This window comes from Peromyscus maniculatus, chromosome 19 (assembly GCF_049852395.1).
Source record: "Peromyscus maniculatus bairdii isolate BWxNUB_F1_BW_parent chromosome 19, HU_Pman_BW_mat_3.1, whole genome shotgun sequence".
NCBI lineage: Eukaryota > Metazoa > Chordata > Mammalia > Rodentia > Cricetidae > Peromyscus > Peromyscus maniculatus.
This window is the reverse complement of record NC_134870.1, coordinates 3336961-3351450: the sequence shown is the minus strand read 5'-3', so window position 1 is coordinate 3351450 and position 14490 is coordinate 3336961.

Genomic DNA, 14490 nt, shown 5'->3' with positions numbered 1-14490 from the left:
ACGTCAGTCAGCACCGTAATCAACAAGAAGTGGAAAGCAAGGGCAAGAGAAACTGTTCATACGTGGTGTCTGCCTAATCCTTTAGTAATGCAGCTTCTACAAAACAAACACAGAAAGGCTGGACACCAGGGCTACGAGAGCAAACAGGCAACTTACATAAAAACAAAATTTAAAGCAGATAAGCATCGCTGGTTTAGAATTTTGATCTTCCTGGGAATAAGATGCAAACAAGATACCAACCGATAAGCCTCATCTTTCACTTATCAAACTGATAAAATGAATTAACTATAAAACCGAGGATGGAAGAGAATTCACGAAATCAGCACACTCTTGGTAAAAGTGCAGAACCTTCCATTTAGGGGAGGAATTTGCAGTTTAGCCAGAGACTCAATGTATAGCTTGTCCTGCAGCTCTCCTTGTAGAGATTTATAGCCCTGAAATAATCAGGGATGTTTATCAAGATTTGATCCAATGTTTCCCTGAAGCTGTTTAGTTTGTTCGTTTTAAGTTTATAAGACCCTAAATATTATTGCAAGGCTATACAAACAACCTTAAAGAAATATATCTTGACATGTTTGCAATCTTTAACAAAAAGGAAATGATATAAAAATGCACAATTTATCAATTCTATCTCTAGCACTAGTAAAATGAAATTAAGAAAAACAAGTCCATTTATAACAGCATCAAAAAGAATAAAATTCTTAGGAATAAAGTAAACTAAAAAGTTCAACCTTGTCCTGTAAAAACTGAACATCTTTCAAAGATGTTTCAAAAGAACTTGATACAGATGTACCTTGACTTACAATGAAGCAAAATCCTATAAGCTCATCATAAAGTGACAATATCATAAGTCAAAAGATGAATTTCGGACACCTAACCTACTGACGACGTAGCTTAGCCACATGGGGGGAGTTTTGTGTTTTCACCTTCTGGGGTGTGTGGGGAACCTGGGGCTCTCTACTGCTGCTGCTGCCCGCCATCAAAAAACTTTACAAGTCATCAGCACACGAAAAGATTTAATTCAAGGCATGAAGTAAAGTTTGTAATGTCTTCATACAGTCAATAAACGGTGGGGGGGGGCAGGTGTTCTAGTCCACTTTGTTTGTTTGTTTGTTTTTTTGAGACAGGGTTTCTCTGTGTAGTTTTGGTGCCTGTCCTGGAACTCACTCTGTAGACCAAGCTGGCCTTGTACTCACAGAGATCCACCTACCTCTGCCTCTCAAGTGCTAGGGTTAAAGGTGTGAGCTATTGCCCAGCTTCTAGTCCACTTTCTGTTGCTGGGATAAACACCGTGACCAAAAGCAACTTGGAGGGGAAAGGGTTTATTTCATCTGACAGCTCACAACCCATCAGGTGAAGCAAGCCAGGAACCCCAAATCAGGAACTAAAGAGAGACCCTGGGGGACACTTCTTACAGGCTCACCTCCAGCGACCCTTTGGTACATTCACAACCACCTTCTAGGGATGATCCTAACCACAGTGTGCTGAGCCCACCTACACCAATTAGCAAGAAAATGCCCCCCCATAGGCCAATATGCTTGAGGTAGTTCTTCAGTTGAGGGTCTCTCTTCCAAGGTGTGTCTGGGTGATGATCAAAATAAGCATCACAATACATCATTGATGCAGGGAATATCTGTAAATGTAAAGTGTTATATTTATGGGTTGGTGTATAAAATGTTAAAATGACAATAGTCCACACAGCCATCTACAGAGTGAATGCAATATCTATCAAAATGTCAGGTTTCTTTGATTTTTTTTGTTTTTGTTTTTCTTGCCTTTTTTCAGAAACTGACATGAATCCTAAAATCTTTATGAAAATGCAGGCAGCCCAGAATAGTCACAATGATGCTGAAAAACAACAAAGTACAGGATTCACTTCTTGACTCAAGAATTTAAGACAAAGTAACAGTGACCGAGACAGTGTGGTGCTGTCTGGAGGATAAACACACAGATCAATTAACTATAATCGAGTCCATAAATAAACCTTTAAGTCCTGATCACTTGACTTTCAACAGGATACCAAGACCCTTCCCTGAGAAAAGAGTCCTGTATATAAAAGGTTCTTGCTTAATTGGATGTCCACATGCAAAAAGAGCCAAGGTGATTCCTACCTCATACCATGTACAACTCAAATGATGTAAAAGCCCCAACTATGAAACTCTGAAAGAAAATAAAATGAAAAGTTTCTTAGATATATCAAAAGTGCAAAACAAATAAACTGTATTAGATTTAAAAACCTCTGCATTCACAGGGCACCTCTACCCAAAGAGTGGTAAAAGACATTTCAGAATCACCTGTCTCACAATGCACTCATTTCCAGAATAAAGAACTCTTACCACTCAAACATTTCTAAAAAGCTGTAGGTTTTGTTTGTGTGTGTGTGTGTGTGTGTGTGTGTGTGTGTGTGTGTGTGTGTGTGTGTGTTTCCGAGACATGGTTTCTCTGTGTAGTCCTGCCTGTCCTGGAACTCACTCTGTAGACCATGCTGGCCTCAAACTCAGAAATCCACCTGCCTCTGCCTTCCGAGTGTTAGGATTAAAGGCGTGTGTCATCACTGCCCTGCATATTACATTCACTTATGCTGTGGAATATTTGTTTAATAATGCAAAGATGTGTTACATTCTTTTATTTGGACTTGTTTAACTCTGTAAAGCTGTGTAAACAGCTGATTGATCTAATAAAGAGTGAACGGCCAATAGCTAGACAGGAGAGGCATGGTGGGGCTGCCAGGCAGGGAATAAATAGAAGCATGAGAAGGAAGAGAGAAAAAAGGAGAGAGGACATTCAGGGAGAGACCCTGTCTCGGTAAATTAAATAAAGGGTGATAAAGGGAGACACCCAAAGATAACCTATGGTTTCCACATGCACACACAAAAGAAAACACACACACACACACACACACACACACACACACACACACACACACGCCACACAACAGAACAAAATGCCTTGTCAGGCTGGAGATGTAGATCAGTTGGTAGATGTTTGCCTGGGTTCCTCCCCAGCACTGCACAGAATGGGGTGTGGTGGCGCATGCCTGTAAAACGAATACTCAGGAGGTGGAGCAGGAGATCAGAGGTTCAAGGTCATCTTCAGATACACAGCAAATTCAAACCAGCCTGGGAAATGAAAGAGCCTGTCTCAAATGAAAAACTTGTGTTGTTAAAGTGTCGTGTTTTCCAGGGATGGCAGCTTTAAAAACAACCAGATAAAGGCTATGCATCTAGAGGTAGGGCCTGTTACTAAGGCCGTCTCTCTAAAGGTGATGTATTACAAACAACATCTGCCTTCTACAAGCCTAGACACTGGAGGTGTTGGCATGAGTCATGAAAACGAGGCTTTGCAGGGGAAAGGCTGTTTTCAAGTTCCAGTGAGTGAGTTTAAGTTAATTCTAAGCAGGTGCTTCTGAAGACCCAGGCAGCAAACATGGCCACCCTCCTGTCTGAGGCCAGATGAAGCTGCTGTGTTTTAACCCAGAGAGAGGATACTTCAAGAAATTAAATGACTTGCCAACGAGTGTGTTTGTGGCAGGAGATTGCTCGTAGGGCCATTCCACTGTGCCGAGAAAGCCACCTTGAGCCAAAGGACAGAGCCATTAGCTGTAGGGTTGTTGGAGGATGAAGGAGGTCAGCTGGAGAGGGACAGGAAGAGAGAAGAAAGACTTGGGGAGGGGCAGGGATTTTCTGGGCTGGTAGATCGGAAAACCGTAGAGAGAGGGTCGGCCAGCGGACTCCGCTGTTCCTTGATTTATCAGATCTCTATCTCAATTTCTGACTCCAGAGCTTTTATTATTCTGGAAAAATTTAGGTAATCAATCATTGTTTCTCTTGTTTGTTTGTTTTTTGGTTTAGGGAACTTTATTGGTTTCATTTTGGATGGGATTTTTTTTATTCATATTTCTAATGGAAATAATAAGATAAACTCAGGTTTTATTTCTCTTTCTTTTCCCTTCCTTCATTCCTTCTTTCCTTCCTTTCTCTTTTTCTTTCTTCCTTCCTTTTTCTTATTTGTGACAATATTTCACTATGTTGCCAGAATGGTTTTGAACTTGTGGATTGAAGTGATCCTCCTGCCTCAGCCTACCTGATAACTAGACATACAGCTGCTCGTCACCACACTCTCAGCTGGACTCAGAACTTGGAATTCCTAATTTGTGTTCCTAGGAGGATTCTGAAAGGATGCCAGGAAAAGATGCCCAGATGTGGGACAAAGACTACAGACAAAGACTACTCGGGTCCTGAGGAAAGAAGGTGCTACTGAGCTAGTCCTAGAGGAGAGGGCGGAGCAAAACATGCATGGTTGATGTCAACAACACAGGTGAGCTTGCGACTTGGCTGGTAGCCTAATGCTTCAGAGATGATTCAGGCCCTTCTGAGTCCTTCAGAACTTAAGATGGAAATGAAATGTGTGTGCTATTGTTTTCAAGCATTTCCCTGGGGTCAAGAACCTAGATGTGCAAGGAGATTGACTCCTTGTGTCTTGCAAGGGTGAAATCAAATGTCAATAACCTTTGCATATTAGTGTTTGGGCAACAGTACACTCATAGCAGACGCTCTTTTAAATCAAACCTTGGGCTTCCTCTCTGTCTTTTCCACATCCTCCCCAGTATGGCAGCTTTTCAGAGTCCTCCTGGGAATCCCAACTGGTTTGGCTTCACTGAAGGAACAGGTTGTAAAAGTTGCCCTCCTTCCCCCTTTCCCGTCACTCACAGAGAAAGCAATGAATCTGTTGTGTGAATATAAACAAAACAGGAAAACGAAAGGCTTGTTGATACCACACTTGTAGCCTCCAGAGGGCAAAGTAAACCATGAAAAGCATAGTGAGCAAATTCTGCTCTCCCAGTGATTGGCTACACTGTAAACCTGAAGGTGGAGAGCCTCTTTCAGGACTTCTTAAAAAAGAAAGCATTGCAGCCGAGCATGGTGTAGGCTCCCAGTCCCAGCGCTTGGTAGTTCAAGGTCAGCCTGGGCTACATATTGAGACTACAGGCAAGAAGACAAGTGAAACAGAGCAGGGGACCCAGAAATAAGCCCACAGCTCTAGCCAACCGAATCTTTGACAATAGTGTCAAAGCACATATTAGGTAAAAGACAACCTCTTCAACAAATGGTGCCCAGAAAACTGGATATCTACGTGCAAAAGAATGAAACCAGTTCCATCTCTTCCACCCTGCACAAAATCAATTCAAAATGGATCAGACCTAAAAAAAAAAAAAAAAAAAAAAAAAAAAAGCTGAAATTCAGAAAGTGCTAGAGGAAAACAGGCAAAGCATGTTGAGATCCAGGCACAGCAAGGACTTTTCCAAACGGACTCTAATAGTAGGGGAAAGGCCCGAGAATGGACAAATGGGCTTTCACAAAACTGCAGCACCTCTGTGCCTGGAGCTGGAGCTCAGTGGTAGAATGTTTGCCTCGAATGCGTGAGGCTCTGGGTTCAATCCCCAACAGTGCAATCCATGCCCTCCAAAGAGAAAGATACTTCAAGATCAGCAAAAACGCTTCTGTTCAGCACAGGAACCATATGGGGAAACCTTGTCAACTACACTTTCAATAGGGGACTGAAATCTAGAATCTATAAGGAACTCTAAAAACCAAACACCTGAAGAATGTATCAAGTTAATAAATTGAACAAATGATCTGAAAAAATGGCTCTCAAGGGAAGAAATGCAAATGGCTAATAAACTCTTGACAAGATTTTCAACATCTTTAGCTGTCAAGGGATGCAAAGTTCAGCCAGAACGGCTATGATCAAGAAACCAGGGCTGAGGGGAAGGCTCAGCCAGTGAGTGCAAGTGTGAGGACATGAGTTTGACCTCCCAGGACTCATGTAACACAAGCCAGGCATGATGGCATGCACTTGTAATTCCAGCACTGGTGAAGGGAAGCAGACTGGTCCCTGGGGCTTCCTGGCCAGCAAGCCTTGCTGAGTTAGTGCTCCCCAGAGTGGTGAGAGTCCCTGTCTGAAAAAAACAATGTGGATGATTCCTGAGGAATGGCACTGAGGTTGACTCTAACTTGAATACCCCACACACACACATACTGCCCCACACACACAGAGACTCAAGCGACAGTGAATGTTGCTGAAGATGTGGAAGGAGAGGAAAGCTGATGCACTGCTCATGGAAATGTAAGCTGATGCAGACACGATGGAAATCTATTGCCTGTGATCCAGCCTCATACAGCATTCCTGGGATGTTCATCCAAAACATTCTAAGGTGGGTACCACAAAGATGCCTGTCCGTCCACATTCATTGCTGCACTGTTCATAATAACCAGGATGTGAAGCCAGTCTAGGTGTCCATTAATAGATAAGAGATAAAGAACTATGTACATTTACACAGTAGAATCTTATTTAGTTGTGAAAGTGAATGAAGTTATGGCATTCTCAGGAAACCAAGATGGACCTGGATATTATGTTTAAAACAATCCAAAATCAGAAAGACAAGTGTCATATTTTCTCTCAGGTGCAGAATCTACCTTTAAGCACTGACACACACACACACACACACACACACACACACATTTATATTTATATTTATGTGGGTGTTAAAGGAGAATATGAAAGCGGAGGAAGAGGTCTGAATGGGGAATAGCGTCAGGGACAAGGGAGGGTGAAGGGTAGGTGGAGTGAGGGACCAGTAGGGGGACGATGACGACAAAGGAGCATTTGGAAAGCAGTGGGAAGGAGGAAAATGAGAATATATAATGACACATCTGTATGAAAAGTCACACTCCAATCAATTTCTCTGTACGCAAACCAAAATCTAATTTTAAAAAGGAAAGTAGGAAGTATTGCTCTTCTCCTATAACCTGCTTTGAGAGAATTCCACCAAGTGAATTTCTTAGCAAACACTTTTCCAAGTTATTGCAGATCTAGGTAACCACAAGTGCCGACTTTCCATTAGCATGAAATAATTGGCATGACCATGCTGAGCCAAAATCATTCCTGATCAAGCAGAGAAGGTGAATATCCCATGGCTTGTGTGGCCATACCCTAAATAAAAGCAGCGCTGTTACTGGCCATTTTGAAAACTGAGGACTTCCCTTCGGTACTGGACATCAGGAAATACAAATCCAGCATCACTTTTTTCTTTATAGAGATAGATACGGAAGTGTAAGTCAAGTCTTCATTACCATTAAACAGTGCCCAGAATCCAGTCTCGGGCTGCCTCCCTCTAGTCCCTCTCTAGTGTCTGCTCCAGGGCTCTGGTCTAAGTGTTCCCTATGAAGCAGAGACACACTCATTTGACCTGTGACCTCTGAGGACCAGAGCCTTCCTAGCTCAGAATCCTCAGTGCTAACCACACAGTGGAATTCTTGGCCTGGTTGGACCCAGAGTTCCTACTCACCACAGGCAGATCCCAGCTTTGGTTGGAACCTTGACAGTGATGCCTGGCGCTAGGGCACTCCCTGGTAGTTCTGCCAAAAACCCCGAGAAGAATTCACATTCCAATCACATGAGTTTCCTTCCAGCCCTTGCTCCACACTCTCTGGTTGAGCCTTTATTCAAAATATGTGCTTGGGCAGAACAGGTAATTTACACATTTGCTGTTAGAAGAGGCTCCTTTTCCACCCTTGGTGTGTGTTACTGCAAGGGCAGTTCTAAGATAAAAGAGAGCTTACACCTAGGTAATAGCAGCTCTTCTACATGGCAGTCTTCCTAGCAGCCCAGAGCGACGCTGCTGGGCAAGTGGGTGGAAGCCATTCTTCTCATTAGGCAGTTGAGTGAGAACAAGACAGTGAGTAATGATACATCTTGCTCAGGCTTACTGGAGAGGTTAAGGAATGGAGCTGACTCCTCTTGACAAGATGTCGGTAGTTAATCTGGAAAAGATTTTAAGTGAAAATTAGCAAATAGCTTCAAAATAATCTTATTACAGCGTTTTCACTTCCCCCTATCCGGTGACCCCGGATTTAAGGATTTAATTCCTCCTGAACCGCCAACAGGGTGAAAATACTCACCATTTCACACCCAGCAATGCTATACTGGTTTCTGGGTCTAAAATACATCATTTCAGAAGCAGGAATTTTGGTAAGACTCTTTCAAACAGGCCCAAATAAAGAAATCATGCTCCAGTTTGTATCTGAAGGGCCCCCAGCAACTCCCTGTGGAAAAGGTTTGACCCCTGGGCAAACATTTAACTAGTTAGTGAGATACTGGAGCCTTCCAGAGATAGAGTCAGTGAAAGGAATTTGGGGGGAGGGTTGGAGAGGATTGCACTGTTGGCCCCTAATGGGCAATGCCTCAGACTTTATGTCCATGTGTCACTAGGCTGGATTGTGGGGCTTCGTGCAGCTAATGAGACACGAGCAAGCTCAGTACCAACAGAAGTGTAAGAATCTCCTGTCCTCTAGAAGCTCTCCCTTTTGGAACTCAGATCCCAAGGTGTAAGTCTAAATGCCAGTAGAGGAAGAGGGGGTCCTGGATCTGTGAGATGGCATGAACTGTGATGGAGTACAACCCGTAGGAGAGACCTCCACCAACTCATCTTATCCCAGATCACTGAATTATGAGCATTTAGGAGGGTTCTGGGGATCCTGACACTTGCAACATTTTATCTGCTAAACCATCTCCCCACTCATGAGAGACACTGGTTCTGATGGGGATTTAAATGCATCATAGATAACCCAGATGTGTGAAATCTTATTCTTTTCCTAACCACAGACATGAATTGACCAAAGTTACCTGCTGTCCTTGTAGTTTTTGTTCTTAAATATCCGAGTTCTAAAGTGCCAGACTCTTCTGGGAAACTGAAATCTCAGAATCCGATGTTTACATTTATAACTTTTTGCATATAGTGCATGTGAGAAGATAAAATTAAGTTTCTCTGTCATCATTTCTCTCTCTGTCTCTGGCCTTTGTTTCCGGGTACGTATCTAGGGAAAAGGAAAATTTGATCTCTTGAGTCCCATGCCCTGTGTTTTGCTTGTGTCTAAATGTTCCATTAATTCCATTCCAAGTTTTTTTTTTTTAATCGTCTTGGTGTGGTGCTTTCTGCCAAGCTATCAAGAGCAGTGCCAGAAAGGACAATTCTTGAGAAACAGACTTCTTTAGCTGCCTCTGTAACTTCTCTAAGGCAAATTCAGCATCCACAGCAATCTTTGAGACGCGTGGTTTGTTCTTCCTTTGGAGGCCTTGGACACTTCTGGCTGTGGACCTGTGTGGCTTCTATTTCAGATTCTTTGATGCTCTGTTAGTCTGGGAAGGAGGCACTTCTCCATTGCGTTTACGCTGAGCATCAGAGGTGAGTCTGAATAAAAAAATCCACCAGCACAATGAGTAAGATATAGCAAACCAGAAGAGAATCCAGTTTTTCAGTTATGGTGACAGGTTCAGTGTAGCCCTACCTTAGTAAATCCGTACTGTCCTGGCGTGGGAACTGTACCAGGCTGTGATTGAATGTAGCAATGTAACTGTTACAATGAAGAAGGTAAGAGCCTCACGGGGAACACTTGGAGCAGTTTGACGCCATCCAGCTGCTATGCCATCCAGCTGTGCGGTCACTTTTCTCATAACCAGTTGTTTATTGTATGTTATAAAACATTGGCCACCAGCAACTTGGACCTTATTCTGTTGGTTTTTCTCCCTGAGGAGTTAAAGACACACTAATCCAAATGACCTCAGTAAATGACCTTCCAGTTTCAGGACCAAGGCAGCGTGGGAACAGCATGGGCAGTTACAACCATCTGTAGTACTTGGGTAGTACTTGGTAAATAACATCTAATTTAAACCTTCCCTATTCACTCACCTGTAGATACGACAAATATTTAAAAACTGGAGTTTGGTGGCCCTGTTAAAATCATGAAACAGCCTGCCCAGTTCCCTCGGCTCAGGATGAGTAATTGAACCTGAGTCTAGACAACTCGAAAGAAATGACACTTTTGTTCAAGTTAACTCTGTTTTACCCACTCCATCCTAGCATCCACTGATTCAGCTGTCTACACAGACATGATAGAAGGGGGTTTTAATACGAATTTGATAGAACTAAACCCATGACTCATTCACATGAAGAACAAATGCATCACTGGGTTATTTTAGGTGACATCCACACCCTACATTCACTACTACAAGCCACACTCCTCAAAGCTGTGTGTCTACAGACTTACTTGCAGTTCATGGGAAAGCACTTCCTAGCAGGACCAAGACCCTGAGTTCAGTCCTCGTCACTGAAATAAAATGCGCTCTAACCTAGAACATTTTGTGCAGCTCCATTCTACACCGAGGAGGTCTCAGGGTGGGGTGGGGGAATGTGAACCACAGCTGCGGGTGTCTTCCTCTCTCTAGCACATCAGCCTTGGGACCATCTTGCTTCTGAGTTTTCTCCATTGTGTGCCGTAACACCCCAAAAACTGGCTTGTTGCTTCAGTCCTGTGTGGTTTTAGGCGGTCATCCAGGCCTGTGTGCTTCAGGTGTCTTGTTGAAATAGGAAATGAGGACAAGGGTATTGTGCAGGTTAAATGACCTAGTGTTTGTGACCACTGTCCTGTTCCTCCTTCACCTTGCCCTCCCCACACCCCCACAGACACCCTCCTGGGACCAATCTTCCACTCTGTAGTGTAATAATAAAGCCCACGGCTGTAGAGTTTCGCATGTGAATCACAGTGCAAGCTTCCTGTCTCCTATCATTGTTCCCCGTAACTTAGGGAAACTATGTGTCCTCTTTAAGTCTCAGTCTCTTCGAACTAAGCACGCGTTCATGGGTGGATGAATAAAGAAGACGTAGTACAGGTAAATGCAAACACATATTCACATGATGGTTGATTATTCCGCAACTAAAAAAAAAACAAATTGAAACGACATGGATGAGCCTGAAAACATCATTTAAGTGAAATAAATAAGACACAGCCTCGACTGTGTAAGTGAAATCATTACAATGTCAAATACACAGAATTGGAAGACAGTGGTTAGTGGTTGTCAAGAGTTGGGAGGCAGAAGTATGGGGAGGCGTTGGTCCCTATACTCGTGGCTTTTCTATCTAGAAAAGTCTAGAAGTCTAGAAGGCGTTAGTAAAATGCCATGAGTTTTGCTGATGTTGCTCATCCCAATGAAATCCCTTGGGTTTCTCACCTCCCACTGTTTGTTTATGGATGCCTCCTCAGCCACATTCTCACAAAAGACGTTGAAGTCAGCTGTGTCTGAGTTTAGCTCAGCTAGCACTTCTCTGAGAAGGAAGAGCAAGCAGGGTGGGTGTCTTAAATGATGCTAAACGCTGTTCTTCTGCTTAAGAATTCCAGAGCACATACTCATCTCCCCAACACACACACACACAAAGATGGAACATGACCTCTTAGCAATTCCAGCCCCCGCTTCCACGGTGTTGACTGCTGTTGAGACTGAAGGCAAAGGCTCTGCCTCTCGTGAAGCAATGACAGACAGGCAGGAGCTGTCACGAAGAAATAAGATGATATTCATGCCAGGCGTGATGGTGCATGCTTTTAATCTCAGCATTCAGGAGGCAGAGGCAGGCAGATCTCTGAGTTCTGGTTCAAGGCCATCCTGGCCTACAGAGCAAGTTCCAGAACAGCCAGGGCTACAGAGAGAAACCTTGTCTCAAAAACAAAAACAAAAAGAAAAGGAAGGAAGAAAAGAAATAGAAGGATATTCTTCTTTGTCGTCCACCCAGTGACCTCACATATTAGTAGTCACATGACTTAGGTTGCTAAAGGAGAGAAGAGCCTGAAAACTACAGGCTGTAAATCTCACTAGAGAAAAGAGCAGCAAGGGCTTTGATTCCGTAATTGAGAAGTTCATGGATTTGTGGATAGCATGTGGACATTTGTTAATTCGTTCAGAAATACTCAGTGAGCATGTACTGGGGGCTGGATTTAACACTGGGGCAACAGAGAAAACGAGTCTGTTGGCCGGGGTCTAATGCTTACACCCACCAGGTTCCTATAGCCTCAAGCTGCCATCCTGCTGCTGCCAGCGGCTAGGTGTGTCCAACCTCTTGACAGTGCAGCACAGTTTTCTATCTATAATGTCCATACTGGAGGGCCATGGAGACGCCTCAGTGGGTAAGCTCCTTTTCACCATGCCTGATGCCCTGAGTTTGACCTCTGGAACCCATAAGGTGGATCCCGAGAGAGCTGACTCCTGAAAACTGTTCTCTGATCTCCACGTGCATGCCATGGTCCATGAGGGGCACCCCAAACACATGACAAAGAGATAAGTAATAAAAAGTGTTTTGTTCTGGGATGGTGTTTTTCTACACTGTGAAGATGTGTCTTTGCCAAGGTGCCTTCTGATTGGCTTAATAAAGAGCTGAATGGTCAATAGCTAGGCAGGAGAGGATAGGCAGGATTTCCTGGAAAAAGAGGAGGAGGAGATGAATCTAGGCACACAGAGATGCCAGCGAGACATGGACCAAGTCGGACATACAGAATGGAGGAGAGGTAAGAAGAAAAAGCCACGTGACAGAACACAGGTTAGTAGAAGTAGGCTAATTTAAGTTATAAAGTTAGTTGGGGGACAAGCCTAAGCTAAAGGCCAGGCTTTTATAACTAATAAGACGTTTCCTTGTTGCTATTTGGGGGCTGGCAGTCCAAAGATAGTCTGACAAGAAAACTTGCTACAGTGTTTAAATCACAAAAATTAAAGAACACACACAATGTTTTAAGCAAGTGTACAATTTTGTTTACACTTGTTTGTTTACACTTTGTTTACTCCACTTAAGATTTACACTTTCTTTAAGACATAGTTCAGTGTATTAATGTATAATTATCAAGCAAAGACCTCCGAAGTTAATATCAGTAAGAATGTTACACTCGGCATTCCTACCATAAGATGAGATCTATTTTTTCACAAACAAAATTAAATTTAAATTCTATTCTCACTTCCATGCACAACTGTGAGAGAAATTCTGTAGCATGGGAGTCCCCCGGTCCTTTGTCCCTCAGGACAGACCTCAGCCTTTTCAGCTTCTCTTAAATCACTTTTGTTCAACTCAAGACTAAACAAAACGAGTACTAACTTCTCAAGTAACTTCAAACTAAGTCTGCTGTGCATGTCTGCTACAGTTCTGTCCCTTGTGAGTTTAGCGACATGGTAAAATCTAGGGGCTGAGCTTTTCTGTTGGAGAACATCCAGGGTTCCCACCACATTAGAAGACAATGGCATTCTGTGGATACTTTGAGGCCTCAGCAGGAAGCTGGAGGCAGCTTCACTTAGGAGCACCTCTGGGCACATTCATAATAGACGCTTTCATTCCCAAGGGCCAGATTAGTGATAGGACACTTTCCAACTCTTAACCCAGATTCTGATTAAACAACACTCAGAAGACAGGCGAGCTGAGAGTTACACAGTAATGCCAAGCGTCCAGATGAAGATCAAACACTCCAAGCGCAATCTAGACGTCTGACAGCCACCCAAGGCTCCTCTGGCTGGCACCACTTCTTGGTCCACTGGGTCACAGATGGTTCTCTTAGATTCTTGCTGTGTGTAGCCCATGATTCATTACATTTTAAACCTCCCGGCATATGTCAGAGCAGGGAATGTCATTCATCTCGTCACTAAAGTTAAGGGAACCAAGCATTGTACTAAATCAAAATTAATAGGATACTAAAAACCACTGGACTAGACCAACACGAAAAGAGGCTTGGGAAATGGTTGAGCCATTTATGAGGCCCTTCTATGGAAAGGTGCTTTTCTTTTTTTTCCTGGAGGGATTTTCAGACAGTCAAGCCAGAAAGAACACTTCATAAACCCAAGAACCTTGTCTGTGAGTGACATTCTGACATCCCACTCAAAGAAGAGAAACTGCTCAACAAGTAACAAAGGGTTTATAAACTGTTAATAACTGATCTAGTCCATAGAAGATTCTCAGCAGAAGCACATTCATTTTCAATAATACTGTAGGGGTTGAGGAGATGGTTCAGGAAAGTGCCAGCCACACAAGCATGAGGACCTGAGTTCAGATTCCCAGCACCTACATGAAAGCTGGATGTGACATTTGTAATCTCAGCACTGGTTCATGGGGTAGGAACCAGGCAGCCCTCTGGAGTTCATTGGCTGGCCAGCCAATCAATAGGCTCCAAGTTCAGTGAGAGACCCCATCTCAAAAACAGTGTGGAGAGCAATTGAAGAAGACACCAACCCCAACCTCTGACGTACATACATCTGTATGCACACATCTACATGCATATGTGCACACATCCACACAAACACACAAGTGCACCCCACACACAAAACCTATCAAGGATATGATAGAGAAGAAAAGATTATTAAAGGGCAAATCTATTAAGAGACTGGTTTAGTATCGGAGGAAACATAGTTAACTCACAAATGGTATTTCCAATGCTCAGAAATTATAATGAAAGACACTCCAAAGTAGATACAGGATAGCAACAGTTTCCAGGTCACCCTTTAATACCATACTCCAATTCTCAAAAATTATTTTAATCAGAGTAAGAATGGGCATAATATTATTGTCCATTCATGTATGCACTGATCTACCTGATTGACATTGTTGACATAAAAATAACAGCAATAACA